The sequence below is a fragment of the Trachypithecus francoisi genome, unplaced genomic scaffold (assembly GCF_009764315.1).
Source record: "Trachypithecus francoisi isolate TF-2019V2 unplaced genomic scaffold, Tfra_2.0 Lachesis_group9, whole genome shotgun sequence".
In the NCBI taxonomy this organism is placed as follows: domain Eukaryota; kingdom Metazoa; phylum Chordata; class Mammalia; order Primates; family Cercopithecidae; genus Trachypithecus; species Trachypithecus francoisi.
Genome location: NW_022681474.1, coordinates 39,023,140 through 39,042,739, shown reverse-complemented (window position 1 = coordinate 39,042,739; position 19,600 = coordinate 39,023,140). Strand labels below are relative to the sequence as shown.

Sequence of the window (19,600 nt, the reverse complement as noted above, 5' to 3'; positions counted from 1 at the left end):
CTCACACAATTTTGGGGGTTATTGTCTCATATTATCTTTGAGGTTGCCTCATAGACTTGCACTGCTTGAGGTTGCAAAACTACCAAAGAAGTGGGCTACTGGTAGGATTCTTGCTGGTGACGCTGACAGGCTGCTGGAAATCAGCGTGTACGGGAGCTGGCTTGCCCAGGCTCACAAGAGCTGGCTGTGCTATCTCTTCCCAGCTCTACATTCTGGGCCTAACTTCTGGGTAGTTTGAAATTGGCCATGGTCGGTGTATTTACACCACAGAAATGTGCACATGCCGAAAGACAGGGTTTTCAGTACGCCATTACCGTGAACTCTATTATAGATGCTGCACCAGTAACTTCGTAACCCAAGAAGGGAACGCTCATACAGCCAGAGACCCTTCCAGCCTCTCCTCACATGAGTCTTCACGCCTTATATCACTTGTTTGGATACTGCATTTCTTTGGCTCTTAAGATATGTAACCCCAGCTCTAAAAGCTTAAATTTGATGGCTTCCTGCATGCTTCCTAGGACCACACAACTCTTACAGCTATAGAAATAAAATCTGTCTGAATCTAGGCCCTCTAAGCTTTGTTCAGTTGAATCATGACCCTGAAGGTCACTCTATGTTCCACAGCCCCTACCCCCAACCTCCAAGCCAGCACGCATCCCCCTGCAGCACCCAGCGCCGGATCCTCATGCTGTAAACTTTCATCACCTCTTTTTTTCTGTTTAGGGTCCAGACAAGGGCTTCTTTTGCAGACAAGTCCCCTGGCCTCCCAGCCTGGGGTGCAGGCACCCCTCTCCCCCGCCTGCAGGTCTCCTTGAGCCGGGTAAGTCACTGCAGCCCGTTCCTTCAACACCTGGCAGCAGCATGCGGACAGAGAACTCACGCTGTTGTGCTGAGCCTGGTGATTCAGGCTGTAAAACTGCAGGCCAAGTTGTTAAACCCAGATTCAGGTAGACAGCCAAGCAGGGCCAAGGCTGTCCTACATCTGGGTTTTGGCAGACAGAGCAGTTTCCCCATCTGTGGAGGCCTTGGTGTGGCCTTTCCCTCCAAGAGGCAATGTCGGTATAATTTATTGGGCCATAATTGTTGAAAGGAGCAGTCCTTCAGGCCATTCATTCAAGCCAAAAATATTTCTTTATTGAGCATTCCCAGTGCTCTCAGCCTTGTGCTATGCGGTGGGGGTGGGGTGGGTGTGTGTTGGGGAAGTCACGAAAGGGACCAAGTCCCACTCATTCTGCAGCAACGGAGTGGCAGTGGCAGGCAGGGCTTGCTACAGGCCCCACGCAGAGGCGGCAAGTCCTGCTGGAAAGTCTCAAAGGAAGAGCTCCTCCAGTGGCCTTGAATTTCACCAGGTTTTGCAGGATGAGTGGGATTTAGTCAGTGAAGAGTCTGGCAAGGGCGCCTCCCCTGGGGAATCAAAGCACGGGATGGGTGGGGAAGGGCCCAGGCTGGCCCAGGGAGTGGTGAGTCCTATGTGTGGACAGGCAGGGCCCTGGAGAGGGTCTCCTGAGAGACAAGCTGGAGATGTGGCACGGCCACCTGGGAGAGGACTCTTCAATGACAGCAGAGAGTTTGGACTTCGTTCTGTAAGATACAAGGGACCTCACTGAACGTTTTTGAGGAGAGGAGTGGCATGACACGCTCCATGTCACGCGAAGGCAAGCTGGTGTTTCCACTCTCAGCGCGGGAGGAGTGTTCTCCAAGAAGATCGTAGCGATGTGCCGACGATACCAGGCCGGGGGGCGTGAATGAAGGAAGAGGGTGGGGTGTGTGTTCAGGAGCATCTCTTTTGTACTCACTGGGCTGTTTCCATTGTCCTGCTGCCACCATCTGTAGGTGTCAGAGATAACAGTGTGATTCCTAATAATCACTGTAGCAATGATAATAGTAACCACAAAAACCATCAGTATAGGTGAATTGTATTAAGTAATCCCTATGTGCTAGGCCCTGAGCTAAACACACTACATGAATGATTTTGTAAAATACTTACATCAACCCTATGAAGTAGACATTATTATTTCCCCCATTTTAAAGATGAGAAAAACCAGAGAACAGAGAAGTAAATGCACTTGTGCAATGTCACACAGCCAGGGAGTGGAAAAGAGAGAACCCAGCACTGACTCCAGAGCCTGAGCTCTGTTCCCTCCACTATAGCCCTTTCTGAGATGTAGCACTTCCTCTAGAAAGCACTCCCCAGTGTATCTGGGCAGGATGGGCAGTGAGAGGCTGGATGTCAACCCAGGGAGGTGGTTGAGTAAGGGGTTGGAGGACTGTGTCCAGAGGGTGCTGAAGAAGCCCTCGGGCTTGTCCACCCAGCCCTGGGGGTCTACTTACGTTACTTCCATGGTTTCTATAGGTATTTGATTTTGAGATCCCATCAACACATGCTTCCCTGGCTGGGTGTGGTGGCTCACACCTGTAATCCCAGCACTTTGGGAGGCCAAAGTGGGCTGATCACCTGAGGTCAGAAGTTCGAGACCAGCCTGGCAAACATGGTGAAACCCTTATCTCTACTAAAACTATAAAAATTAGCCGGGCATGGTGGTGGGTGCCTGTAATCCCAGCTACTTGGGAGGTTGTGGTGAGAGAATTGCTTGAGCCTGGAGATGGAGGTTGCAGTGAGCTGAGATTGCACCATTGCACTCCACCTGGGTGACAGAGCGAGACTCTGTCTCGAAACAAAAATAAAGTAAAACACATGCTTCCCTGACTACTCACAGGTAAAGTGAAGGTGAGAGGGATAAAGCAGATGGATCACAGCAACAAGATCCAGGAAGATCCAGTCAACTGATGAGCATCTAGTGAAAGTTTAATAGGAATAATGCGAAATATTGTAATGGTCCATGAAATCACCACTGTAGTAGTGTGGACACAGGGGTATGGCTTAATACTAATTTGACACCAAAAAAAAAAAAAAAAAGAAAAGGAAACAAACTCTTAAGTTTTGGTTGATGAAAATCTCAATATGAATCAACAGTGTTATATGAGTATCAAAAAAAGCTGTGACTGGCACTTTGGGAGGCCGAGGCGGGCAGACACATGAGGTCAGGAGTTTGAGGCCAGCCTGGCCAACATGGTGAAACCCCGTCTCTACTAAAAATACAAAAATTAGCCATGTGTGGTGGCACGTGCCTGTAATCCCAGCTACTCAGTAGGCCAAGGCAGGAGGATCACTTGAATCCAGGAGGTGGAGGTTGCAGTGAGCCAAGATGGCACCACTGTACTCCAGCCTGGGCAACAGAGCAAGACTCCATCAAAAAAAAAAAAAAAAAAAGCTATGACTGCAGGCAATATTATATTAATAGAATTATAAAGCAATTGTTTGGCTTCCACATAGAAGGTATTCGAGGTGTGCTATGCAGCCTCCCACTGTACTCACACTACTCTCACCGAGTAGAGACGAAGGGAAGACAGACTTTGGCACAGGGTAGAGAAGCTGCTCGGAGCTGCCCAGATGAAATAGCAGAAAGAATAGCTGGTGGGAGCCGGTGTGTTCCCTGGAAACTGGAGTGTTTAGGCTCGAACAGGATGGCCCTTGGCAGAAAGATGGAGTAGTGAGGGAACCATCGGAAGACAATTGGGCTCAAAGAACTTCATGTCCATTTTGACCCTCATGTTCTATGATTCCATGTACTAGGATTCTTTTTGGGGAAAGGAAAGTGATAACCTCTGTGTGTCGTTTCAGCTGTGAGAGCTACACCTCCAGTGCTAGTGCAGAAGTGAAGCCTCTGGAGAGAAAGCATTGGTTGATGGTGAAAGCACACGGGGGTATCTCCAAAAGCTGGGGAACCCCACCTCAGTCTCACCATCTGAGCGCCCACCGTGGCATTTCAGACATGGAGAGGGCTGAGGGTGAGGCAGCGAGCCACCCCCTAGGTTTGTGGTTCCACCAAACTTGTAACAGAGACATGGAAATGTAGGCTTTACCGAATTAAGTGACAGCCACTCTGTATAAACAAATTGCCAGCTATTGGGAGTCCCCATGCAGCCACAAACCAAGGCTGGTAGACAGGGCTCCCAGACAGGGTTCTGTAAGCTGGGTTAGCAACGGTTCCATGGTACTGGATGCACATCATCGTGATGCACAGGGGCGATGCTCTGCCATGGAAAGAATACAAGCTCCAGAATCAGGCAGCCTAGGTTCAAATCTCAATTCACCTTTTTTTTTTTTGAGACAGGTTCTCTCTCACTTTGTTACCCAGGCTGGAGTGCAGTGGCACGATCTCGGCTCACTGCAGACTCAACCTCCTGGGCTCAAGCAATCCTCCTGCCTCAGTTCCGGAAGTAGCTGGGGCGATTCACAGCTTCTTAGCACCATGTGGCCTAGAGCCATTTGCTTTCTCTCTTTGAGGCTCAGGTGACTCCTGTGTAAAATGAGGATAATCACATCTACATAAAAGCTAATATACATGAAGTGTTCATGATGGTAGGTGATCGACACAGAAAGCAATCAAAGACCTATTTTTCTTCACAAATATTTTAAAGACCAGACCTTTATATATATATATATATAAATTTTACATTGCCCAGGCTGGCCTTGAACTCCAGGTTCAAGTGATCCTGCCTCCTCAGCTTCCTGAGTAGCTGGGACTACAGGTGCGCACTGCTGTGCCTGGCTCAGACATTTCTTTCTTTCTTTTTTTTGAGACGGAGTTTCGCTCTTGCTGCCCAGGCTGGAGTGCAATGGCACGATCTCGGGTCACCGCAACCTCCGCTTCCCAGGTTCAAGTGATTCTCCTGCCTCAGCCTCCCAACTAGCTAGGATTACAGGCACCTGCCACCACGCCCAGCTAGTTCTGTATTTTAGTAGAGACGGGATTTCTCCGTGTTGGTCAGGCTGGTCTCGAACTCCGGACCTCAGGTGATCTGCCAGCCTCAGCCTCCCAAAGTGCTGGGATTACAGGCGTGAGCCACCGCGCCGGGCCCATTTCTTCCTTTCATCCTGTTGTGGCTTTGCCTGTGGGGCTGCTTGGATTTCAGCAGCTTTGGCCTCTAAGAAAACACATGTGAGCAGACCCCGGGGGAGGGCTTAGAAGACATGAGCTCTAATTATAGGCAGGATCAACAAGTTGTTCACATGGAATGATCATCCCTGGCAGGTTTGTTTTGTTTTGTTTTGTTTGTTTGTTTTTGGAGACAAGGTTTCATTCTGTTGTCCAGGCTGGAGTGCGGTGGTAGGATCACAGCTCACTGAAATCTTGAACTCCTGGGCTGAAGCGATCCTCCTGGTTGGCCTCCCAAAGTACTGGGATTACAGGCATGAACCACCATGTGTGGCCTTCACTAGCAGTTTTATTAGAAAAGCCTCTCATTTGCCATCTCACTCAGTGTCTCCTGGAAGAGGAATTGCTGTCACCAGCTCCTTAAAATGCCACCTGGAGGTCCTTCAAGATGCCGGGCACACCCCAAACCAGGGCCTTTGCATTGCTGTTTCTCCTGCCTGAAGCCCTCCTGCCTCAGGTATTTGTGGGACTCAATCTCTTTCTTCATTCAAATATGGCCTCATCGGAGGAACTGTCCTGAGCAGCCCGTCTAGAACAGCATCTCTCGCTGCCCTGATCACTTCTTCCTCCTTGCCACTTGACATTCCAGGTATTTATCTGCATGTTATCATCATGCCTCGTGGACAGTGAGCTCCAGGAGAGCAGGGACTTGGCTATAAGCAGAGCTCTTTCCTCAGGGCCTAGAATGTGCTGGCGCGTGGTGGGTCTCAATAAACCTTTTTGGATCATGTGATTCACAATGCCTTCCTGGACGGCTCTACTGCTTCCCAGGAAAACTACATCCCAAACATCCTGAGTTCATTCTGAGGAATGGGTCTGTGGCCAGTGGACAACTTCTAGAGAGGTAATGCCTCCCCACCGGGCACTGAGATGGGCAGGTTTTGTGGCTGACTCCCTCTGCCTCTGGCTTCTCTCCTGCCAATAAGGTTAAACAATAACAGCAAGAGACAGAGCAGGAACGGGGGCTCCTAGAATAAAAAGACATTTACTCACACAAAGGGGAAGCAGGACAAAGCACCCTACTTCTACTGAGACACACAGAATAATCCCTGAAAGTGGGGAGCCTTACCAGTCCTGTCTTTCAATGGTGCAATTGTCTGGCACCACAGAGCTGTGAAAGCTGTTTATAGATGGGCTTTCACACTTGAGCAAGGAAAGAGTCTGCTATTGACTGGTGCTGCCCAAGGTAAACCTTTCATACGTCTTCTCTCTGCACAACCATTGCATTTTACTCACATGGAAGATCATGTTTACTCCTTGGGCCCTTAAAGGGCCGATGCTGTTGAAGCAATTATTCACTGACCAGTTCTCATGCTGTCTAAACCTGTATTTCAAAGCTGTGTCTGGCGTTAGAAATAAACTCCATTGGCTTGTGGGGTTTTTTCGTGTTGGCATTTGGCCTTGTTGGGCAGTGGGAATTTTCGGGCTGACAATTCAAACAGTATCTTGTGATGGAAAGTGACCAAATGGATATGGCCATGGATCTGAAATGAGGAATTGGAATACTAGGAATATAATTATGTTTTGCATGACATCAATTTTTAAAAACTTAACTGATAAAATTAAACAACTCATGGGGTGGAGAGCGAGGGCTGAAAAACATTTAGACTTGAGTAAGATAATTAACACAGCAGTTAGCTATATTTTATATTCTGCATTTGTCCTTTGTCACATGCATTGTTTGGCCCTATTGCCAGAGCTTGCCCTATGCAAAGTCTGGCCACATAGGATGACCAGACGCTCCCCCTTGAAACAAACCCCTTAGGGTTAGGGGTGGAAATATGGTGGAAATATGTGTTTGATGATACCTACTATATTCACTGCCCATTTAAAGTCTACAAAAATGGCGTAGGCCCAAATGAGAGCCAGGTGGAGATCATGGCCTGAGTAAAAGGTCTTCAGGCACGTCCAGCTCTGGAACAAGCCCACACATCCCCATCTCCATCTCTGTGCTTCCTGTGCTGGCTCACTCAGTCAGATGGTGGGTCCTTCAATGGTGGGGTCTATGAGTCATTCCCCTTTGCAGCCCCTGGGCCTAGAAAGTGCCTGGCACACGTGCTCAATATAGGACCATTGGCCGGGCGCGGTGGCTCAAGGCCGGGCGCGGTGGCTCAAGCCTGTAATCCCAGCACTTTGGGAGGCCGAGACGGGCGGATCACGAGGTCAGGAGATCGAGACCATCCTGGCTAACACTGTGAAACCCCGTCTCTACTAAAAAAATACAAAAAACTAGCCGGGCGAGGTGGCGGGCGCCTGTAGTCCCAGCTACTCGGGAGGCTGAGGCAGGAGAATGGCGTGAACCCGGGAGGCGGAGCTTGCAGTGAGCTGAGATCCGGCCACTGTACTCCAGCCCGGGCGACAGAGCGAGACTCCGTCTCAAAAAAAAAAAAAAAAAAAAAAAAAAAAAAAAAAAAAATATAGGACCATTGAATGGAATGGAATGATTATAAAACAGAATTTTAGCAATGGAGGGACTTCAGAGATCGTTAGGCCAGAAGCCTGACATTACAGCAAAGGGCCTACAGAGGTGATGCAATTTGCCTGAGATCCCGTAAGCCTGGCAGCCACCAACAACCAGGGCCTTTGCTTCCTCATCAGACCTTTTTCCACTAGAAAAACAGGTGTTTCAGGCCGGGCGCAGTGGCTCACCTCTGTCATCCCAGCACTTTGGGAGGCCAAGGCAGGAGCATCCCTTGAGCCCAGGAGTTTGAGAGCAGCCTGGGCAACATGGCAAGACCTTGTCTCTACTTAAAAGAAATCAAAAGTTAGCTGAGAGCATAGCATCCTGTGCCTGTGGTCCCAGCTATTTGGGAGGCTGAGGTGGGAGAATTCTTGATCCTAGGAGATCAAGGTTGCAGTGAGCTGTGATTGAGCCACTGCACTCCAGCCTGGGTGACAGAGCAATAATTTGTCTCCAAAAAAAAAAAAAAAGACAAAACAACCAAAATCTCCCATGTGTTTCAGGGCGGGAGTGGCCTTGGCATTCGTGAGCAAGTTTTCCAGTTGTGTCCATGTGCGTGTGTTCATGTGTGTGTGTGTGTTTGGTCACAGTGAATTTCTTTCTGGTCACAGGATTAAAAAAAACAAAACCCTAAAGTCATCTGTGTAATGCTCTCATTTCGCAGATGAAGAGCTGAGGCCCAGAACCTCAGCGTAGGTGCCCAGGCTTCACAATTGGGTATGCAGTAGGCACAGCCCGAAGATGCCTCCTTTTCCGGGAGCTGAGCTCAGGGCTGTCCTGGGTGTTTCCAGACCATTAGGAACCTCCCGAGTCGTCCACAGTAGGTGAGACTGCATCACTGTCCCCCATCACAGCCCAGCACTGTCCACAGCGGCAGCTCCGTGGAAGTGCTTAGCCCATCCTACGGGCTCAGAGAGCCTTTGCTGAATAAAGGAAAGGCTGCTCCCAGGGCTGTTTTGAAGTGGGCCACGTAGAGAATGACTGTAAAGTTACCACATAGAAAACAACATACGTTTTGGCTGGGCACGGTGGCTCACACCTGTAATCCCAGCACTTTGGGAGGCTGAGGTGGGTGGATCACCTGAGGTCAGGATTTCAAGACCAGCCTGGCCAACCTGGTGAAACCCCATCTCTACTAAAAATAAAAAAATAAAAAAAATAGCTGGGCGTGGTGGCGGGTGCTTGTAACCGCAGCTACTCGGGAGGCTGAGGCAGGAGAATCACTTGAACTCAGGAGGCAGAGGTTGCAGTGAGACGAGATTGCGCCATTGCACTCCAGCCTGGGCAACAGAGCGAGACTCCATCTAAAAAAAAAAAAAGAAAGAAAAAAAAAAGAAAACAACATACATACTAATAGAACAGTTACATCTATATGCATTTTGTCTTCCAAAGAATTCACCTTGTGAGGCTATATACGTTTATTTCAGTTTGCTGTTACTGTCCAAAACACTTGTAAAAGACATCCTTTGGCATTCCCTCCTGAGTTCATTAATCAGTCATAGAAAACCAGTCTCTTTACTTAATGGTCAAATTTTCTTTTTGACCTAAACACAATTTTCTCAGTGTAATCTCCTATCATATTCATTGTATTTTTTTATTCAAAGATGTTTATTAAATGTCTTTTGCGTGCCAGCATCACTGACTTCAAGATTTAGTATTCTATCATTGTATATATATGCAGTGAATATTTATTGAATGCCGGGCACTGTGTTTATAAGCACACCATAGAAACTGATTTATTTAATCCCACAACTTTAAAAGGTAGCTGGGCAAGGTGGTGCGAGCTGGTGGTCCCAGCTACTCAGAAGGCTGAGGTGGAGAACCGCCAAGGGCAATGTAGCAAACCTTGCCTCTGAAATAAATAAATAAATAAAATAGGTAGGTATGGAAACTGAGGCTTAGAGGGTTAAACGGATTGTTTCACAATACACAGCTAAGAAGAGATGGGTTTAAATCCAGCTCTGACTTCATAGCCTAATAGCTTAAATATTCTAATATTTACCAAGTTAGAACACACTTTTTTTTTTTCTTTAGAGACAAGGTCTTGGCATGTTACCCAGGCTGGAGTGCAGTGGCACAATCATGGCTCACTGTGGCCTCAACCTTGTGGGCTCCAGTGATCCTCCCACCTCAGCCTCCCGAGTAGGTGGGACTACAAGTGCATGCCATCATTCCTTGCTAATTTTCTAGTTTTCCATTTTTCGTAGAGATGGGATCTAATTATATTGCCCAGGCTGGTCTTGAACTCCTGGGCTCAAGTGATCCCCCCAACCTCTGCCTCCAAAAGTGCTGGGATTACATATGGACTATAACCTACCAAAGTAGTCTTCTATTGCCAAACATTTATATATATGTATGCATTGCTTTGAGACAGAGTCTTGCTCTGTCACCCAGCCTGGAGCTCAGTGGTGCAATCTGGACTCACAGCAACCTCTGCCTTCAGGGTTAAAGTGATTCTCGTGCCTCAGCCTCCCAAGTAGCTAGGATTACAGGCATATGCCACCGTGCCCGCTAATTTTAGCATTTTTAGGAGAGACGGGGTTTCGCCATGTTGGAGAACATTTAAGTATTTCCATAAAAAATAAAAAATAAAAAACAATCAGCAGATACATGTAATGAAAAACATAAAAATTTAAAAATGTATTTTAAGGGACAGGTGCTGTGGCTCATGCCTGTAATTCCAGAGTTTTGGGAGGTCAAAGCAGGATGATCGCTTGAGGCCAGGAGTTTGAGATCAGCCTGGCTAACATAGTAAGGCCTCATCTCTCTACAAAAAAAATTAAAAACTTGGCCGGGGATGGTAGTACACACCTATAGTCTCAGCTGCTTAGGAGGCTGAAGCAAGAGAATTGCTTGAGCCCAGGAGTTTGGGCCTGCACTCCAGCCTGGGCAACATAGTGGGATTCTGCCTCTCTCTCTCTCTCTCTCTTTCTCTCTCTCTCTCTCTCTATATATAAAATTCCTGAAAAAAAAATATATTTTTCAGGAATTCTATGATGCACATCCTTGGACATAAATCTTCACATACGTTGCTTGACCTTTTCTCCAGAAAAAAATTCTGCTGCCTACCGAACTGCAGGCTAGTGACCTGGGGGCCTACAAGCAGGTCCAGAAGGGACCCCTGAAGGCAAAAGGCATCGCAGAGCTTGGAGTGACCAAGCAGAAGAAGAAAAAGAAGCACAAAAACAAGGCACAACTCAGGAAGCGATGGGAACAAGCAAAAAGAATGAGGAGGAGAAGTGGTGCGACCTGGACAGGCTGACCCCAGCCCAGGAGAAAGTGCAGGAGAAGCGACAGATGGAAAGGATCCCGAAGAAAGCATCCCAGACCCAGCAGCAGAGAGAGGAAGGCTTCAGCAGACACCCAGACGCACACACGGAGCATCGTAACACCCCAGAGTCAGCTGGACCCCGCAACCACCCACCGCTGGGACAGAGCAGCATCCAGGGGACGCAAAGGCCAAGTCGGGTTGTGTCTGTTTCCTCTGGTGTATTCTAGAAACTTTGCTTTACACACACCCCTGCATCTTCTGCTACAAAGTGCTTTTCAAAGACATGCACCCCATTCTGGAACTTGATTAAAGTAAGCCTGTCCTTTTTGTTTAGGTTCCTTGGTAACACCTAGAAGATATATCCTTTTGGTTTGGATTGGAAGTTTCTAAAAGTCTATCCAGAGGTACAGCCCATTTCTGCATCCGGGCCATGTAAAAATATTTTACCTGCTAGTGGCACCTATAATAATGCTCTGAGGCCAACCAGCTGTCTTTGCCTGGATGAGACGGACCCCAAAGGATTGGGGCTAATGCCAGCGTGGCCGGCAGTGTGCAGACCCCCACGGGACCTAGCATGGGCACCCTTCCAAGCTCCATCCAGCTTGGGGCTTATGCTGTTCCCTGCAGGCCACAGGGAAGCCACTTGCAACTTTGTGGCCTTGACTTCCTCCTCAGCCACCTGGCCAGTGGGACAGCACAGCCGGGGTAGCAGAACAACCATCTAAGGCAAGGATGGGCCACACACCTTGTCCCTTTCTGAGCCCATTCCCCGCAAACACCACACCCTTCCAGGCACCTCTAATGGGCATTGTCAAGGCAGGCATCACTCATGGGTCACGGCATTCTTTGCATTGGAAGCCAGACGTAGATTGTCTCTCAACCCTCAGCCCAGGGCTCCAGGCAGCCTCTTGTATTTACCCAGAGCTGGTACATCACATGGAGCCCGTTTGGCATTCCTGCCCTAAGGACACCTCAGGGTGACAGGACCAGGGCAGAGCCCCAGCACAAACAGGCATGGGTGTGGTCACCTGGGAGGCCCAGGTGGCAGTGCTAGAGGGCTAGGATTTTGAGGGCCTGTGTGTCCTGGATGAGGCTGCATATGCTGTTGGGAGAAACGGTCTCTGTTGACATAGATATTGAAAGAATAACAAAGACAGAAGGAAAACCAAGTGTGGAATTTGGGGTTGTCCTATGTGAACTACAGAATAAAGCAAAAACCAGTTATTGAAAAGAAAAAAAAAAGACAAAAGAAAAAAAGAAAAAATTCTAGACACAGTATTTCCAGGTCATATTTTTAAAGCCTTGACTGTCCTCTACATATATGAAGTCCTTGTTTACAGTGTTTATGTTACCATTATTTAAATTGTTGATAATCTGACCAGGCACAGTGGCTCTCGCCTGTAATCCCAGCACTTAGGGAGGCAGAGGTGGGAGGCTACTTTGAGTCCAGGAGTTTGAGACCTGCCTGGGCAACATGGCGAGATCCCATTCTCCGCAAAAAGGAAAAAGAAAAGACACACAAAAAAGTAAATTGTTGGTAACCCAGGAGATATTAAAAGGTATTTAATTTTTTTCTTATTTTATCTGCATTTCTAGGCTTATTATTGAAAGTAAACCTTTTGGCCGGGTGTGGTGGCTCATGCCTGTAATCCGAGCAGTTTGGGAGGCTGAGGTGGGTGGATCATTTGGGTCAGGAGTTCGAGACCAGCCTAGCCAACATGGTGAAACCCTGTCTCCACCAAAAATACAAAAATTAGCTGGGTGTGGTTGTGCACACCTGTAATCACAGCTACTGGGGCAGCTGAGGCAGGAGAATCACTTGAGCCTGGGAGGCAGAGTTTGCAGTGAGCCAAGATGGAGCCACTATACTCCAGCCTGGGCAACAGAGTGAGATCCTGTCTCAAAAAAGAAAAGAAAAGAAAAGAAAAGAAACATTTCTTTTTTTATTCGTATTCTTCTTTTGTGAATTGCCTTTGTCCATTTTCCAAATGGAATGTATGCCTTTTTCCTTCTGCTTTGCAAGGGTGTTTTCTAAATTAAGGATATTAGGCCAGGTGTGGTGGCTCACACCTATAATCCCACCACTTTGAGAGGCCAAGACAGGTGGATCACCGGAGGTCAGGGGTTCAAAACCAGCCTGGCCAACATGATGAAACCCAGTCTCTACTAAAAATACAAAAATTAGCCAGGCGTGATGGTACATGCCTGTAATTCCAGCTTCTTGGGAGGCCGAGGCAGGAGAATCGCTTGAACTCAGGAGGCAGAAGTTGCAGTGAGCTGAGATCATGCCACTGCACTCCAGCCTGGGCAACAGGAACAAGACTCCATCTCAAAAAAATAAAAAATAAAATTAAGGCTATTAATCTTTTGTCAGGCGTTTACACTGCCAACATCTTGTCCCTGTTTGTGGTTTGCCTTGTTATTTTTTTAAAAATCAAATTTAAGTTTTAAATCTTTATGTAGGCAAATCTATGCATCTCTTATAATTTTTCTTTAGGTATTATGTTTTGAAAAATCTTTACCACTCAAGATTATAGAAACACTTTCTATATTTTCTCGTTATTTTGTTTACAGTATTTCAAAAAATAACTGATCTATTTGGAACTTTACCTTGATGATTGGCATGCAGTGGGGACTCCAGCTTAATTTTCCCCAACAGAGACCAATATTCCAGCACGATTTGCTTGCATAATATTTCCCCTCTCTGATTTTAAATTCTAACTTTATCATATGCAAAATACTGGTGTATATGTGAGTCTGCTTCCAGGTTTTAAATTTTATTTTACTGATCTGTCTATTCTATGCCAAATCTGTTTTAATTACTGTGGTTTTATAACAGATTTTAATAATTAGGCAAAATCCCCTCATATTTCTTTTCTTTCCCAACAATTTACTGACTCTCCCAAAATCGCTTTGAGATTTTAATGGACATTGCACTTCATTTATTAGTTTGAAAAGAACTGACATCTTTTATTATTGCCTTTTCTCACACAGGTATGTGACATGTTTCCCATTTATTTATCTTCTTTTATGTACCTTGGCAAACTTTTGCTCTATTCTTCATTCAGATTTTATATACATTTTTAAAAGTTTATTCCTGGGTGAAATATGTGTGTGTGTGCATACACACACACATAAACATATGTGTGCACACATGTATATATGTATGCACACATGTGTGCGCACACATGCATATGTACATATATGCACCCATGTATGCATATATGCATACATACACATTTATATGCACATGTATGCACACATGTGTATACACACATATATATGCAAATACACATGTGTATGTGTATTTATGTATATGTGCATGCATATGCATATATACATGAATACATATGTGCATATGTATGAATATATATGATGTGTGTATACATACATAGCACACAAACACATGTGTATTAGCTATAATTTCTACTTGCATCAGATCTTTTTCTTCTTATTTTCAAACTGATTATTAACAGTAATATTCAGTCACTCAACAAATACTTACATGCTACTGTGTGCCAGGCACTGTGGCAGACACAAGGACCATGCTAGTGTACAAAACAGACACGGTCTATATATAGTATTGATCATTTATAAAATATTGATCATCCTTGCATTTCTGGAACAGGATCTGCTTGGGTATGAAATATTATCTTAATATATTGTACTAATGAATTAAATTTGCTAGTATTCCATTTAGGATGTGTGTTTATAAATTCCATATAAATAGCCTAAGTGAGACTAACATGCTCTAGCTTGAGTTTGTGTGTGTGTGTGTGCGCGCGTGTGTGCGTGCATGTGGCTGGTTTTGGTAGAAGGGTTATGTTAGCTTGTGAAATAAACTGGAAACTTGCCGTTATTTCTGTATTTTATGTAGCATTGGAATTGTTTCATTCTTACTCCTTAACAATCACATTAAATTATAATGTTCAAACTAGAAGACTCAAACTGAGAAAAGGCCCCAGTTGTTCTACATCTCAAACCTTTGAAAGAATTTACGGAAATGGGATAGAATGGAGGTTTACACAACAAGACACCAGATGACAAGACATGTCTTTCTTGTTTTGGTCCTGTCCCCTCAAAGGGGACCAGCGGCCTTCTATGTTCACTTCTTGAAAGGACTGACTTTTTTCCCAGGGAGGAGAAGTGTGCCCTTGTCTTCCAGCTGTTTAATACTCCTGGAGAATGCAGGACTGGACTGGTGCTGCGAGACAGGGGATAACGGATTGGCTTTGCACAAGGTAGGTAGGAAACTCCAGTGACAGCAAGCTGAGGGCAAGACACAGCACCATTACTGTTCCCGTCTCATAGAACCTGCAGATAGCTGACACAAATGAGAGTCCCATGTCTCCCACTTGTCTTCAGCCTTTGTGTATTTCTGAATTTCTGTAACTACAGCTGAATCTGTCAGGCCAGTTCCATGTCCACGGCAGAGTGCAACGTCAGGGCCAACGTGTGAGCCCCAAAGTCCTGATTCTGTGATCTAATATAATACCTCCCATAATGTTTTTATTTATGTCCCTAAATGTGTCTTCCAATGTTTTTTTTTCCAAGACCAGTTCTTACTCTGTCGCCCAGGCTGGAGTGCAGTGGTGCAATCTCGGCTCACTGAGACCTCTGCCTTTGGGATTCAAGCAATCCTCTTGTCTCAGCCCCCAGAGTAGCTGAGGTTATAGGTGTACACCACCACTCCTGGCTAATTTTTGTATTTTTTGCAGAGATGGGGTTTAGCCATGTTGGCCAGGCTGGTTTTGAACCCCTGGGCTCAAGTGATCTGTCTGCCTCAGCCTTCCAAAGTGCTGGGATTACAGATGTGAGCCACTGTGCCCAGCCCTAATTTTAAAATTTAAGAACCATGCCTCTTACTTCTCTAAGAACCTTTTAAGTATATGGGGTTCCTAGATCTCTACTTGTAAGCAGCTCATATATTAGTTTTCTACTGCTGTGTAACAGATTGCCACAAACTTAGTAGCTTAAAACAGCATCCATTTATTATCTCACAGTTCTACACGCAAAAATGATTTTTATAAATAGAGACAGGTTGTCCAAGCTGGTTTCAAAGTCCTGACCTCAAGTGATTCCCCTACTTTGTCCTCCGAAAATGCAAAATGCAGGGGTTACAGGCGTGAGCCACCGCACCTGGCCTCTCACATTTCTGTAGTCAGAAGTCTGGTGGGTGGGCTTGGCAAGGTACTGTCCTTAGGGTCTCTAAATCCTGAAATCAAGGTGGCAGCAGGGCTTTGTTATTTCCTGGAGGCTCTGGGAAGGAAGCTTATTCAGGCTGTTGGTCAAATTCAGCTCCTTGTGGTGCTAGGGCTGAGGTCCCGTTTCCTTTCTGTTGGCCTCGAGCCTCTTGAGGTTTCCTGTGTGCCTCGTCACATTGCCCCTTCACCTTCAAAGCCAGCAATGGCTCACTGACTCCTTCTCAAGCATCGAATCTCTCCTGCCTCCTGCAGGAGAAAGTTCTCTGCTTTTAAAGGCTCATGTGATTAGACTGGACTCACCAGATCACCCAGAACAATATCTATATTTTAAAAACTGTCACCTTAATTACATCTGCAATGGCCCTTTTGCATGTTACATAATGTACTTACAGGTTTCAGGGATTGGGACATGGATATCTTTGTGGGACCATCATGCCTATCAGATCTTTTATTTCTTTGTTTTCCATATAGAATATTTTAGGATAATTTTTTTCCCTTTATGTTTTTATTTTATTTTTGAAACAGGATTTCCCTCTGTCACCCATCTGGAGTGTAGTGTTACAATCACGGCTCACTGTAACCTCTTCCTTCCAGGCTCAAGAGACCCTCCCACCTCAGCCTCCCAAGTAGCTAGGACTAATACAGGCACATGACACCACGCCTGGCTAATTTTTGTGTTTTTTGTAGAGACGGGGTCTCTCTATGCTGCCCAGGCTAGTCTTGAACTCCTGGGCTCAAGGAATCTGCCAGCCAAAGTGTTGGGATTACTGGCATGAGCCATCGTGCCTGGCCAATTTTTTCCGTTTAAGAGGAAGTAGAAGACAGCTCCATCCTTTTGGAAAAAATGAACTGCCAGACACCATCAGGCCCCAAATTCACACAGCCGTCATGCATTCAGCTTATGACCACAAGTCCTTGATTCTGGCCTCAAACTCAGTAAAATTCATTTGTGCATTTAAGACTTGAGGCAGCCAAATTTTGACACACCATTAGGTGGCACTTGATTAGAAAGCTTGATGCTCTCTGAACTTTCTCAAGGCAGCAATCCAACAAGAGGGCAAGGAAACTGTGACGTCAAGGGGCAGAGTAGGGCTGGGGTTCTTAGTGATCATGGGGAAGTCCTCACAGGCAAAAACTGTCCAAGACTTGAAAGTAATTTGTACTTTCAAGTTAACTTTAGAGAACTTAAATATTACTTAGCAACTGTAAATAGAGCATTTAAAAGCTTTTACACATGATAATTTAAGAAAGCATGGCATCAGCCTGGTGTGGTGGCTCACACCTGTAATCCCAGCACTTTGGGAGGCTGAAGCAGGTCGATTTCCTGAGGTCAGGAGTTCGAGACCAGCTTGGCCAACATGGTGAAACTCCATCTCTACTAAAAATACAAAAAATTAGCTGGGCATGGTGGTGGGCACCTGTAATCCCAGCTACTAGAGAGGCTGAGGCAGGACAATCACTTGAACCCAGGAGGCAGGGGTCGCAGTGAGCTGAGATCTCCAGCCTGGGCAACAAGAGCGAAACTCTGTCTCAAAAAAAAAAGCATGGCATCAAAAAAATCACCATATGTATGTGTGTGTGTTTGTGTGTGTGTGTGTGTATTTTTTTTTTTTTTTTGAGACAGAGTCTTGATCTGTTGCCCAGTCTGGAGGGCACTGGTGCAATCACAGTTCACTGCAGCCTCAACCTCCTGGGCTCAGGTGATCCTCCCACTTCAGTCTCCTGAGTAGCTGGGACTACAGGCACACACCACCACATCTGGCTAATTATTGTATTTTTTGTAGAGACAGTGTTTCACCATGCTCCCTGGGCTGGTTTTGAACTCCTGGGCTCAAGCAATTTACCTGTCTCAGCCTCCCACAGTGCTGCGATTACAGGTGTGAGCCACCATGCCAAGCCACAACATTTCTCCTGTGTTTAAAATGAGCAAATATTCAGGCCGGACGCAGTGGCTCACGCCTGTAATCCCAGCACTTTGGGAGGCCGAAGCGGGCAGATTACCTGAGGTCGGAAGTTTGAGACCAGCCTGACCAACATGGAGAAACCCCGTCTCTAATAAGAATACAAAATTAGCCTGGTGTGGTGGCTCATGCCTGTAATCTCAGTTACTCAGGAGGCTGAGGCAGAAGAATTGCTTGAACCTGGGAGACGGAGGTGGAGACGGAAGTTGCAGTGATCTGAGATCACACCACTGTACTCCAGCCTGGGTGACAGAGCGAGACTCTGTCTCAAAAAAAAGCTGTTATGGAGATTCACGCATGAGTTTATTCTGTGTGTGCACATATGTTTTTATTTCTTCTGAGCCAATATGGAAAGGTGGAATTTCTGGGTTAGATGGCAACTCCACATTTAGCTTTTTGAGGAACCGCTCAACTGTTTGCCAAAGTGGCTGCACCATTTTACATGATCAACACATATGTAATTTTAAAAATGTCTTCATTAGCTTATGATATTAGCATACAATAAAATATACGTATATTCAGTATGTGATTTGGTAAGTTTTGGCTTATGAATACACCCATAAAACCATCACCACAATCGCTTCAAAGTCATCTATCACTCCAAAATTCTCCTTGTACTGATAGAAGTTCCTTGTATTGATACAAGTTTTTTTTTATCAAATATGTACTTTGCAAAAATGTTCTCCTATTCTGTGGCTTATGTTTTCATATTCTTAACAGTTTCTTTTGAATAGCAGAGATTTTTAATTTTTATGAAGTCCAAAATGTCAGTTCATCCTTTTTAGGATTGCATTTTGGTGTCATATCTAAATTTTTTTTTTTTTTTTTGCCTGACGGACAACCAAAATTTTCTCCTGTTTTTGTTTTTGTAGTTTTATAGTTTTAGATTTTTAACAATCAATTGCCACATAATTAAAATTTCAGAAATAAACCCATATATTTACGATCAATTGTTTTTCAAACAGGGTGCCAGGAAATAACCTTTTCAACAAATAATGATGGAAAACTTAGATATTCACATACGAAAGGACTGTGGACCTCTAACTCATAGTATACACAAAAACGAACTCAAAATTACTTATAGATCTAAATTTAAGAGCTAAAACTATAAAACACTTAGAAGAAAATGCAGAATATTTGTGACCTTGGGCTAGGCAATGATTTCTTAGATATGACAAAAACACAAATAACGAAAGAAAAAATGGGTTTATAGCTAAGTTAGAAACTTTTGTGCTACAAATGACACCATCAAAAAACTGAAAAGGCAACTTACAGAACTGGAGAAAACAGTTGCAGATCATATGAAAGAATTGCATCTAGAACATACAAAAATACAATTCAACAATTAAAAGACAAAAAAACCAATTTAAAAATGAGCAAAGGATTTGAAAGTACCTCTGAAGAAGTTATATAAATGGTGAATAACACATGAAATGATGCTCAACGCCATTAGTCATTAGGGAAATGCAAATCATAACCACAATGAGTTACTACTTCATATCCACTATGATGGCTATAATAATTTTTAAAACACAGAAAATTACAAGTGTTTGTTAATGAGGATGTGGAGAAACTGGAAACCTTGTACACTGCTGGGAATGTAAAATGGTGCAGCCATTGTGGAAAACCATTTGGTAGTTCCTCAAAAAGTTAGACATAAAATTACAAGATGACTCTTCAACTCTACTCCTAGACATGTAATC

General features: G+C 45.1%; 1 long non-coding RNA gene and 1 pseudogene across 1 annotated transcript; one reads left to right on the top strand and one right to left on the bottom strand.

Moving 5' to 3' along the window:
- Positions 1-1,283: 1,283 nt before the first annotated feature.
- LOC117082521 lies at positions 1,284-2,043 on the bottom strand. The gene is made up of 2 exons (XR_004436643.1): positions 1,988-2,043; positions 1,284-1,827 (listed from the first exon to the last, which is right to left on the bottom strand). It is a non-coding gene; the product is annotated as an uncharacterized LOC117082521 (long non-coding RNA).
- Positions 2,044-6,276: 4,233 nt separating this feature from the next.
- Positions 6,277-10,959, top strand: LOC117082239 (annotated as a pseudogene).
- Positions 10,960-19,600: the final 8,641 nt, after the last annotated feature.